We start from the raw sequence: 13,657 nt of genomic DNA, 5'->3' as shown, positions 1-13,657 counted from the left end.
TCGGGGGGCGTTTTTTTTTTGGCTTTCGCGGGTCAGCTGCCCCGGGTTGTAACACTTTGGAATCCGATGAAGCCACACGCGAGATACATATCACGGTTAAAATAATGTACGCCTTGTGCGCCGTACCTTGGAATTAAATTCAACACTCCCGGAAATTCGCCAACATCTGTCTATCGAATAGTGGGCAGAGGGCATCGCGGTAGGAGAAACTATTAATTATCGCAACATATTAATCTTCAGAGATATTCAGGAATTCGTGATGATAGGATTTCAATACGTGTTATTTCGGCAATTTATGCACACCAAGAAATACGATTGCTCTCTCTCTCTCTTTCTCTGGAAAAATTATTCCCGATTCATTGTTTTCTGAGGACAATGGCGGGAAACACGATTTTGTTCCCCCTCATTTTTTTTCTCCACACATTTTCAACCGAGAAATGTTGAACTGATGCTCGAGCTGAGGGATATTTGGACCATCTCCAGAGATTCGTTGAGATACGATTCCGTGGGGGATTTTTTGGGATGGCGATATATCTCGGTCACTCAAGGTCCTCATGACTAACAATCCGCAGTGCTGATGGGTTAATGGAAAAAGCCTGATATAGATGTTTCATGAATTGATGATGATATGATGAAGACTGTCGATGAGCGAGCGTTGCATAAACCAATTAAGGGATGACCTAGAAAACGCTCACTCGTCCGCGCATGTGAGAGGATGAATAGGGATGAGTTTCGAGCGATGTTTGAATTATTTCAATTTTTATAATCTTCATTAGTAATGAGTGATGGATATTTCATTATCCCCCAACTATAATAAAAAAATCAATCAATTTTTTACCTCTTCATAAATGCGAAATTATCGCGAACACTTGGCAGTTGAATAGAAAATCCTCTAGACACTGTAATTAACAAGTAATGATTGAACTAAAAGCGGAAAATTCAGTTATTCCCTGTCGTCATATTTTTCACGATTGTCGTGGATTTTAATACAAATCGAATACAAATGGAGTTGAAATTGAGTCTCATACGGTGGATGAGATACTGATTATCGCCCTGATTTCAACCAAAAAGCCTTCATCCCTCCATAGAATGAACGACGGACGTTTCACGGTGAATTCAAATATCCGTTGGCTAGCGAAACGATTGACAGTGGGTAACGCAATAGTTTCATACACCCATTGTACATCTTGTGCAAACATATTGTGAACGAGCCACGCGAACTGCTGGGGGAATATATGTCTCGCCGATCAGGCGACGTTCTAACGATTTCGTATACGTACTTCACGGCGCCAGCCTAGTTCAGCCCCACGTACCAGCTATTTTAACGTTGGCGTCAATGGCCCGAAACAACTGGACTTCCCGACACAACCAACTTTTGTGTATTGAACGTCTATTTTTACCTGGAAAAAAAAAAGAATTTTAATTGATTCCATTAAAAACTCGGTAAAAATTCTTCCAAACGTAAACCGACACACCCATTCTCTACCAATATCTCGAAATCGTTGCACGCCATCGAAATATACTTTTTGGTTTTTAGCTTTCATTCCGCACTGCAAAAATAATTTCACGAAAAAAAAGAATCCGCAATTCCTCTTACTTTCGATGATATTCCAAAAAATCTGAATGCAAAATTGATTCTCCTCAAATAACACCGCAAATACTGAATTTAGAATGCACCCCAGATACTAGGATCCCCCTAAAAATAATGTCCAGTTCTCGGGCTGTTAGTCGGCAGTGTCACCGCTGGAACGTTGAGAATTTCAGAATGACGTTTGGACGGTGCGGTATATCCGCAAAGAGAGACGGCAATGAGAATCCCTCGCCTATCTGGCCTCTGTCCCACTTCTGCGTATCTCATTCTCAGCAATGGCAGGAGAGGGATCGGGATGACAGGAATGTTCACGGTAGACTGATAATAAACGGGACCGACGTTGGGTATATCAGTCGGTCTTCTTCGTTCCGCGTGTGTCACCCGAAAACAAAAAAAAACAAAAACAAATAGAAAAAAATATCACATGTATGGGCAAGATATAGTAGGTATTACGTATTTGCTGAATGTACAGGGAATGAATAAGGATGAGAATGGATTGTACGTTGATGGAAGACAACCGCAGGGTAACCCATACCCCCTTGCCACCCACTGGAGAACGTGCGCTCTCGGTCTTGAGAAAGAGAAAAGGACGAAATTGATGAGGAGAGAATAGTCGATAGGATAAATTCCAATTCGATGGTTGAATATGCACGTCGTGGGTGCATCCATCCGCCGCGAAAAGCCATATCGACTCATCCTAGGAGTGAGATTACACACCCCAACGCCATTCCCCTGGATATATCAAGGATGAGGGGCTTCTTCTTCTTGCTTTTTTTTTTCTTTCTCTCTCTCTCTCTTCCCCTCAACTCTAAGCGAAAATATCAAAAGTGTCTATCACTTTGTAAACTTTATAGGCTCTCATACGTTGAATGCTCTTCCAGTACTGCAGCCATGATCGATAAAACTCGCTCTCCTACTCACTTCTTATATTCCTGCATGCATCGGTTTATGCTAACACAATTGAAGAACTGTCTATTGCGGATGATGACGGGGGATATGCAAACACTCACGTTGAAACAATAAATTCCACGTCCGCTGTGAGAATACAATTGTCAAATTGAAAAATATTATTGTTGAATTTAAATAGATGGTGGGGGTAGAATGGGCCGGATATTTTTACGGTTGAGAGTATCATTTTGCCCGGGAATGTCACACGATGTGAGGTATCTCCGGGGGATATGATACAGTCGTTCGTGTATGGGAGGTTGGATCGGCCAGGAGAGCCTCGTAAACGGCACATCCACGAGAGGGCAAACTGGACAGCTACGGCAGGGGTATGAATACAGAGAGCTGGGAAATTTCAGTGCTATCGTATTTCGTTTTTCCCTCCCGTCCCTGTGTCACACTCGTGTTTTCCCCGGGTTATACGTCAGTGTTGGATATCCCCTTGGTGCAACACTCGCCTTTCTATATCGTACTTCTTGCAAGCTCAGATATTCACCCGCCCCGTGTGCATTCCAGCTGCGTTTTTATGTCACCAGCTGTGCGCACCTCCCTCACTTGACTCGCGTACTTTAACCTTATACCTCGCCCATCCGCATACTCGGAATTCTGCATGTGCTATTATCTTATTATTATTTTACATCCTCTATTTTTATCGAGCAATCTGGAGAGGTTGAGATATGTGTGATGAGCGTTCATTTTTTTCCTCACGGCTTTTCACATTTTTCTTTTTCGAATTCTTCTTTTCATTCCATTCGGGTTACAGAATGAAAATTCAATGTCTCGTGCCACTTGATACACGCATGGTCCACTCAATCGTAATTAATTTACCATAATTCCACGGGTGATTGATGTTCGATTATTGACACACCCGGCACACGTCAAGACCACACACACCTCGTATCTCACATGCACACACACAAGTGCGCAACCTCGCTTTGTCAATGGGAGATAACGCAAATGGCATCTACTGAATTTCTCATTCACTGGGTAGATGCCTCGTGCTCACTATTCTCACCATGTAATTTCCACTGGTTGATTGAATTCAATGATTCCTATAATAATAATTTCTATACATTAAAAATTCTCCGATTGAAAAGTTTGATGTCCGGAAATTTATATCGTGTGTCTTTCCATCGATGAGAGTATTGACGGTGTTGAGATTTTTTTTTTTAATTGAGAGAGATTTGCTGTTTAACAGTACTTTGATCAAGCCAGTGCACGATAAGCAGATATATATGTGCCTATCGATCTTTCATTCTCCCTTGTCTATTTGCATATTTCAGCTAATTAATGCCATTCAACTCGACGACTCGGAACTGTTCCCGGTCGTCGGGTTTATATCCCCGGGAAACTCACTCGGTTGATCGGTCCAACGCGCCCACCACTTCCCTATGCCACAGCCACTCTCAAGGGTCTTTCGCTTATGATGCTGCAGTTTGACGCATCATATGATGTATATGCATAAGTGATATGTGAATTTACATGGTGGGATGTAGAATGAGTCAAGTAATTAAATTGATTTCCTTCATTTTATTTACTCATTTCCGAGTACGGGCTATCGTGTACGAAAAGTGAGGAGCGGGTGTACAGAGTTGAAATGGTTCGGTAGAAATGAGACAAGTGGAAAAAGTAAGTGAAAAGGTGATAGACAGACGGCAAGAGGGGGATAGGACGCTCGGGAAACTGTACAAACCGTACTGGCTCCCTCCGGGGGTTTACTTGGATACTTTAAAGTAGTCCCCGAGGAGGTACAAGAAACAGTGGACTCTTGGAAGGAGGATACTCGTGTGTGCCACACAAACTCACCGGAATTTCACCATTTTCCTTACACTTTTTTTTTTTTACTCTTTTCGGTGGAGTTTTGGGGGATAACCCAACACTGTTGACAGTTTTTCGGTGCCCGGTGAATAATTTTTGGGGAAAAAATGAGGTTTTTTTCTGTCTCTCTCCCCTCTCTCTCTCTCTTTTGCTTTTAGTGGAAGTTTATTTTTGCAGAGGTACGGTCGATTTCTAAGACAATGATAAGTTGGACATTCTCAATCCGTGTATTTTCACAACTATGGGATCATTCCATTTAATCGTAATACAGATTCACATACTTTCCACTTGAGAAAATCGAGGCTCTCGTAGCCAGGAATAAGACGTAATCGTAGAGTTATTGGTCGGACCATTTTGAGGCAGCAACCCAGAAGAATGATCATCTCAGTGGGTGGAGAAGTGGTTGGGTGGTACGAGATTAAATGGCTCGAAGCGCGTTTAAGTGGAAGGTAGAGAGGCTAGGATGGTTAAGGGCGAGAAGGGACTGCCGAGTGAGATGAAGAAACTAGCCCCGAGATGGAGGAAAAAATTGGTGGAAAAGGGAATTAAGAAAAATAGAATAAGAAATGGAGTAAACCTCATCGTTGAGAGAGAAAAGTAGTCGCTCGATAAGCCCGCTAGGATTTTCTTCAGCTTGGTTCCGGTGGAAAAGTAGTTCCGGCTCTTTTCGATACTTGTGAATATTTGAACTTTAGTTGTTGCATAGTACAGGGTGAGGGGAATGCTCGGTTCAGGCTGATGGCAGTGGTAGGTAAAAAAATTCAATTAAAAAAAAATTCACTTATCTCCCCCAAAGGTCATCATCCTTCATGTCTTGATGGTATTGTGAAATTTTTTTACTTCTTCAAGTTTATATAGTCTCGCCGAAACAGTCCAATGACAAAAGATAGAGTCAAGATATATTTCCGGTGTAGATAGAGGTCAGTGTATATTTCACGTGGCGGAAAAGGAAAACTGCCGGGTACATTCGCTGGCCCGTCTCAGTAGTTTACATACTTTGATCGTTCATCCAGGAGATTCTCTCAAGGTTGTAAGTTTCTTGGGAGAGTGGACAGTGAAAAGATGGGGTGAGTAGGAGAGCAGGGAAAGACGGCTCCCGAAACTTTGCTCCCTGCTATCGTATTTCGACAACTTTGAAGTATATATGTCTGTTTATATTCGAAATAGCCGGGTTGGGAACAAGTTTCATGTTTGAAATTGAAGGTTGCAACCGATGTTCTTGCGAAAATCGAAAGTACTCCGCAATTAAATTCAAAGGAGCCTCATCTCTCCTAAACCCGTGAGGTAACACTTGTATCAAAACTGGAGTTGAAATAACTACTTAACCCCCAATACTCTTTGGATAATAAAAATAAAATAATGGAGAGTAGATAGAGCAAGCCGTGAAATCCGACTACGAGAGAAGAAACTCAAGAAAGAATTGGAATGAGCCCAGGGTATGGAAGTAGGAAAAAGCATAGCGAAATATCCAGAACGGAGAGTGGCACGCGCGTATAGAATAAATTTGTATATTGTCGTCAGCGTAAGTTGGATTTTCCTCTCTCTCGCCATCTCCCAGGGGTTGACTTGAGCATGCGATACATTCACGAGTATAACAGAGTAGAAAATGGAGGAGGACAGAGAGAATTTTGCCGTGGAAGATCGTCTGTCTCGGTGTCTTTGAGTTGCTTACTCCGCGTGTTACATTCTGAATCAGTAATAGTTGAGCTTTTGGAATGGTACGAGATGCTGTAGGCATGACTAGGATCAGCCAAATGGCGAAGTATATAGTAGATAGGGTGTGGAAATTCGCTGATTCTAGGGTTAATTTTGTATTCTAGTTGTATTTGATACTCGCAAAGAAGCCCATTTGTTTGACACGACGTTACCACTGCTGATAGAGTTTCACGGGAGGGGATATATCATGGGGTGAATTGGTTGTGGTTGTCCTGGGGGATTTAACATCTTGCTCCGCCTCGTGTGGAAGGCCAAATCCTAACGGGGAGTCGATCACTGGCAAACCTATTTGGACGGGTGCGTGTGGTCAATCCTTGTCATCTTGAAATGCATGCTAATGTATTCTTGATCATCTCGGTTTACCTTCACCCCAAGGAAATAACAACCAGAGTTATCTGTTCTTTGATCCTTTTCACAAATCATACACCCTCTACCCCGAAATACCATTTGCTGGACATCACATCGCCAAAAATGTTAATATCAATTAAATAATTCACTCACGTGGCTTCATTCAAATTTAATCATATTAAATATTATATCGAGCATGAATGATACACCGAAACAATCCCCGATAAATGCCTCATTTAACCATGAATTATTCACTCCGTATAAAAACATCGTGCGGATTCCCATCGGGATTTATTAATTCCAATGAATAATATTGAAACCTCAATCAAATCATGGCGTAGTTGCAACAGGCATAAATATTCAATCAATCCTATTTTAATCACGGTTAACGGTAGTTGTCCCCATTTTTATGATTCATTTAACGCGAAAATATTTAAACCCAAGCGATGACAAAAAAAACCATTTATTACCCCTCTTCGATCCCAATTTGTCACCATCAACCGTGATTTGTTTTTTTTTTTAAAAACTGTCCATCCACTTCCACCCCCCTCCCCCTCCCCCTCCCCCTTTTTTCACTCTCTTTTTATTTTTTCGTCGTCCACCGTTTTATCAGCCATGTTTTGTTGAACAGTGCACGCTAAAAAAAAGGGGAAAAAAAGAGTACAGGTGCATTTCCGAAACGACGCTCGTCACTGCACGTTGAAACGCACTCCGTACACATCCCAGCGACACTCTCATTTATCGTTTTCCTCCTCTTCGGCTTCTCCTTCCCTCTCTCTTCACTCTTTGTTCTTTTCGTACTTCGAGGGCTGCACATTCGTAATTCACCCCACATATACGCGGTATTTTTTTTACCCCTCATTCTCTTTTCACTCTGAGCACTGAATAAAGCTAAATATAGCGGTCGGACTTCAGTTTTCACCGTATTCTGAGGACAAGACTCTCGTGAAAAAGAAAATTCGAAAATAAACGAAATGGAATAAAATGGAATTATCAGTGAGAATCGATTGCAAAGGTACAACAGCACAATGTTGATATTGCCATTCACTCTTTGGGGTTTCTCCGGCGTTTCGTAATAATACTTTCTGTCACTATTGCCGCCCTCCCCCTGCGCCCTTTTTTTTACCAGTGGGAACGTTAATCTCTGTACACAGTGATAAAAAAAAAGTACAACGTTCAAAAACATTATGGCTGAAAGCACTCTGCAATAATAACAACAACGATAAAGATAAAGATAAAGGTAAAAACATTAGTCATGTAGGTTTTCTCTGAAAATATAATGGTAGTGTAGCACAAAGGCAAAGATCTCTTGGTATTTCATAGGAAATGGTCTGAGCTGAGTTTAACTATCGCAAATGTGAAAATATACGAAAGGCCATTCCCGTTGAGAAATCCTTTCAGCCATTCCCAGTATCGAATTGTCACTATTAATCACGCAGACATGAAATGTAAATAGGCCAATTGCATATGTTGCAAGTGAAGTTGAAGGATAGATTTTTTTTCTTCACTTGCCGTTGAGCCATTTCTCTGTATTCCGGATGAACTCTAGTCGATTTATTTCCACCTGGGGATAAATAGTCTCTCGCTCCGTACCGTAATTTCATAGCAATCAGCAACATCGATAGTCTCCCAGTGTTTATTTCATTATGAACCGAGTGAGAATGATTGGCGAAAGTGAAACCCCTCGAATCAAGCGAGAGCAACCCTATCGTACTTTTCCCATCATTTTCCTTTACTCTCATTCCTCTCTGGGTTTCTTCCCCCTTTTTTTTTCCTATCGCGTCTTTGAAAGGAGAGGCGAACCCTGGAGTCTTCTCTTTTCATCTAATTTCCGTCGCTGCTGGGTGCGAATAGCTCCAAAGAGCATTGCTATTCCACCGGAGGAAACGTGATTAGCTTTCCTTCCCTGTGGTGTGTATCACGCACACCAGCCAATCGCCTTTTTCCCTTTTTTCTTTCGTGCGGTACCACTGGGGTGTTATATACGGAAAGTGATCGACGGGGCATCGCATTACCGGTTGGGATTTCCAATGTACGGGGGTGACGATGTTCTTACACTTTACCAAATCACCAATTAAGGTAGTAAATGAATCAAGATAGGTAGAGAGAGAGAGAAAGAGAGAGAGCGAGGAAAAATCGATCAATTGGAGGGGAATGGTCAATACAGTAATTCACATAGGAAACTTACAATTGAGAACTGTCAATGGTGGGTAAAGGGCTTTAAAATGGAGGGAAAAACTCGTCCAGTGGTGGTGCAACTTGTAAAGTTTCGCCGGGTCCCCTGTGCCCTGCGTCTTACGTACTTTAATGCCGACAAAATTGGGGTGGAATGCAGAGACCTGGGGGGGTTGGGAAAAAGTAGAGACGACGGGAGGGTAACGAAGACGGTAAACTCAGTGGATGCGTGGTTAAAAGAGGAGGCGTGAGTGGAACGGCACTGGCGGAAAGTAGGATTATCAATTTGCGTTGATTACCTCAGTTTAATCCACTCAGAGCAGCTGCTCACCTGACGCTACCAGCAACCGCGTGCTTTTTCCCCCTCCTTTTTCCCCTCCCCCTTTACCTCCTCTTCCGCAACTTCTCACTCCACACTCACGGATTTTTCATCCCGCTCACTTTCTCCCCCTATGAATGTACCTTTCATTCGATTACTTTTATTAATTAACCGAGGGGTTCCGGCCAAATGAACAAATTAAATTATACTCGTTCTTTTGAATAACCCACACTCAACTCACTTGTAAATCGTACGCTCCCGATTCCATACATCGCTTCGTTTCAAATCAATATCAATGTCTCCGTTGTAAATTCATTTCACCGTGGCGCCTTCCAGGGGATACGTAAACCCACCCAACCCCCAGGAAGACACAGGAGATAAAAAAAATTAACCATAAACATCTCCATTTAGAGTGTAATGGAATTCTTCAACGAAAAATAAAAGAAATGGCTCCTACCCCTATTCTCGTTTACTAGTGTACGTTTAGAGCAATAAAAATCGAGCACCCTTAAAACGTGGGATAGCTGGGTTTGAAAAAAAAAAAGAGAAACTGAGAGGCAGTTTAGGTGTCCATTCAGCAGTTCCCAAAAAACGATAAAATCGATACATATGGATAATGGCATTCTGGAGAAATGGCCTTTCACGTATCTCATGTAAAAATAGATTGGGGGGATCTCGCTTTCAATTTTATTTCGAGTTCATGACCCCGATGAGATTCGATAGATTATAGTTCATCCGTTATTTGGGAATACTGACCCCGTGGAAATGTTCCGGTGGAAATAATTGTGGAATTGATGGAAATCACGAAAGTTATAATTCTTTTTAAAAGAGCTTATCCAATATTTCATATGCCCTGAAAGTGGCCGCATGAAACGGATAAACATCCGCCCATCCCCTGGCCAAAATTAATGAAAAAAAAAAAAGGTGAACCCCGAGTTCTGGGTATTTGCCACTTTCCAGGGACATGCAGGATAATAGAAAGAGAGAATTGAGGGTGGTATACCTTTCGCATTCGTCCCAACGAACAGCGTTTTGCACTTACGGCCAGGCAACGCTCCCGATTAAAGTCGTCCAATCGGCGACGTTTGAGTTCCCGTCGAATGATCCAGTCCTGTCCACTGGACCAAATAAAAAAAAATAAATAAATAAACGCGAGTGGGGATAAAAAACAAGGGAGGTGGAACACGTGCAAAGTACGTGCATTTAAATCCGTTGAGTACTTTTAAAATCGGCGATTTTTTTCGGCCTCCGTACAAGCGAGAAATTCCAACATGGAGTAATGGCAAATATTCATATCCGTACATGCAGTTGTTAGTTTTATTTGGGAATATTATTTTTAACGTTGCAATTACCGTTTCAGGTAATACAGAGAATAGAGGGTACAGATGGGGGTGAGTGGAAGCAGTAGATTTTCAGGTTCGGGGGGGTGGGGGGAAATAGAACGGTGAAGGAAGACGGTGGTACGCCTGTCTCGGGTACTTTGCTTCTAAATAACCGTTGGAAAATCGTTAAGTGTTTGGCAATTTACATATAAAGCACTCGACCCTGCCTTACAAATTAGGTTTGGCCGAGGGGTTTTTTTTCCTTTTTTTAGGGACAACCCAGAGAGATCGAAAAGCTATTTATAAGCATATTTGCAGGATAGAATATGAAGTCGGTTAGGAATAGCAAAATTATGGAAAAAAAAACCTAAATAAATAACTCCGGATGACTGGAGACGAGACATGACTCGTGACGAGACCATAATTTACCCTCTCACACCATTATCGCCAACAATTGCTCCCCAGAAATTCCATTTTTCTTCAATTTCCATTCAAATATGAATCACTGAATCCGCGGTTGGACGGGAAAAAAATCTTATTGGCACAGATAATAAGACTGGAATGTAAAAAATAATAGAGATAATGAGACCCCATAGTTCTCTCGAGCTATACCAATCCCATGGTATCCAGAGTGTGAGGGGTAAGCCCCCAAAGGACTTGGAGTAATAGTGCCTATAGATTGGAATAGCACGAGGAAGAAGAATGCAAGAGAGAGAGAGATAGAGAGAGGTCAGGTTGGCGGTGGTTTCGAATCGTAATCCAACGGCGTGCGAAATCGAGATGGCATTGTCTCGCGTCCCTCCAACGGTAGGAGGCCTTTTGTACTTCATTGCTGCGGCATTTTCTTCATTCTCCCTCTTCATCCCACCCCAAACCCCCCCAAGACATCCGAAACAGCCCAGCTAATTTCATTTTATTACGAAACTACATAGTACTTCTCACTTCACCTTTCCCCGATTCTGTCTGTTCTCGTCGGATCCGCTGAACAATTCACAATATCATATGCATTATCCATGACCAGTAAAATCTTCAAAGACGCAATGTCCCCACATTATTTAACGTCATCGAAACAAAACTCGTTGCTTTCCTTCATTTTTCTTCTAGAAGGACGTGAGGTATTGAAATAGTGGATCGTGATGTAGGTGATTTGATGTTAAATTCACACGCGATATTTCTCAATTTATGTGACTAATTTCCATTCAGCCTTGAATATCCCGAGTAAAGGACAATTTTTCCACTCAGTGAATTGTCCTGCTCTGTGCACAAGGTAGCCAAGGCTAATCGCACATATATCACGGATACCTCGCCATGTATACCGATATATGACCCGGTGTGTATACTATCGGTGAAGATTGGAATTGATACATGGTCGATTCGCTCCGAGGGCATCGACGGTGGTAACTGCGCGTGGGGGCCCAAGGGTTAGAACTCGACGATGGAACAGGAGAAAGAGGGGAAACAACAAAATTGGAGATTCATTGTTGTCTGGGGAGTCCTCGTTACGCTCAGCCAGGCGTGACTTTATACCGGGAGAATCTGAAGAGCATTGCCCACGTCAAGAATAAGAAGACTGAAAAAAAAAAGCCTCAAATGAAGTGAATGGGGAAGTCTCGGAATATAATTCACATTTATGACCAATGATATCTGATAATTACCCCTGAGGTTCGCATTATAAACCCCTGAAATTAAGGGGTCAGATAAAGCCGGCGAACGACACCAAAGAGAAACAGCGATAAGGATAACTCAACTGTAGAAGACTTGAGCCAAAACGATGTGTAGCAAGAAAATACACACCTGAGGTACACCAGGGTAATGGCTCGAGCCACCAGACAATTCATCTGCAAGGGCTATGGGAAAGACTTTATTTCTGCTCAACGAAATGAGGCGACACGTGGTTTACTCGTTGTTATGTTCTGCCGGTTATCCATCAAATTATCCACAAAGGACAATTTCTTGCGGGAAATTGAGGTACAACAGGACTGTGCAAACTAGGGGGATATCTCAGGTCTCTTGATCATGGAAATTGAGAGACTATGTGCATAGGCTTGGGATTCCACATTAGGATCACTGCCACCGCAGATTGAAACCTCTCCGATGGGGCGATTCATGCTTGCAATCGGGAGTTGATTGCCTAAGGGTTACCCTATCCATTTGGCCGATGGGAATGAGGTGTCGGAATTAAGTATTGAAATACAATGACACGATGTTGTGAAGCACTTGTTCATACTCCGGTCATATGCATCGTAACGAAGGTTAATTAATTTGATGGTTTTTTTCCATTAGGGAATAGTCCAATATTGTTTGGAGTACTATCGGTAAGGGAGTAGCTCGTTGTATGAAACCTCTCAGTGTTATGGCAGAAGAAACAGTTCTCTAATGCAATGGAACATTTAAGTAGATCAGAAGTTTACAGAGAAAGTAAGACAATGCGATTGCCAGGATTTCATCAATATTTCTACAAAGTGAATTATTGATTCGATTCACCCGATCTTCTTTGATTCCTTAATTCCATTGGATTATTGAATTTACACCGATCTTTATCGAATTATATTTGACATTACGAGCTATCTCTTTAATTTCTTCGGGTGGTGATGAATTTCGGGGTGGATGTGTCTCACGCAAGGGAGCACTTTGAAAATTCCAACTGTATACGAAATGATCATTATCATTCTGTTGGGGTTAGAAATGCTCGGTGGTATATCCAACGGAAGACAGTTGAAATTAGAGCACAAAGGGAGCTTGACACGGTCCATCTGTGGTCCAGTTGGTGTGTCCGTAATTTCCACGATGCTTTTCCGTCCAATAAAGCCTCCACTTTGCCAAGGCTGTAGGCTTGAGAGATGCTTAGGGCCTCCACAACTGAGAATACATACCAACCATCAGTGACAGCCCAAAACGGGATTTACATAGATACTGGTCAGCATATGGAAGTGTAGCTGACCATTGCAGTGAATATAACTAACTCTTGGTGGCTCATAACGAAATATCGTCTGTTTCGTGAAACATTGCGTCCAACCCTTTTGCATTCAACTACTGTTGCTCGTCATTAGGTACGAGACCTAACCAGTTTGTATGTACCCGCGTCGAGTGGTCTATCCCCGTCCTTTCCTCATGGTTGATATAACACTGGGCAAAATATAGGACAACCTCGGTGCAGACCAAATGGCTGAACAACTCGTTCGGTGGATGCTTTCATTTTGTCGAGGGGAATTTGGGGCCAAAAGTTTTACCATCCGAATGAACGGAGAACCTCGTCGATTCGGCACTGTGCCAAGTAGTGAAAACGGGTGTCGCCTCTACAGCCTCTAAAGATCATCCTTGAAGCTGTTTCACTTTAATTATATTGAGTCTGAGGAATAAAGACTGGGGGAAGGTAAACGTTGGTTTTTGATATAATTTACGTACGGTTGAACATCTTGAGAG

This window comes from Fopius arisanus, unplaced genomic scaffold, assembly GCF_000806365.1.
Source record: "Fopius arisanus strain USDA-PBARC FA_bdor unplaced genomic scaffold, ASM80636v1 scaffold00042, whole genome shotgun sequence".
NCBI lineage: Eukaryota > Metazoa > Arthropoda > Insecta > Hymenoptera > Braconidae > Fopius > Fopius arisanus.
This window is presented reverse-complemented; position numbering follows the sequence as displayed.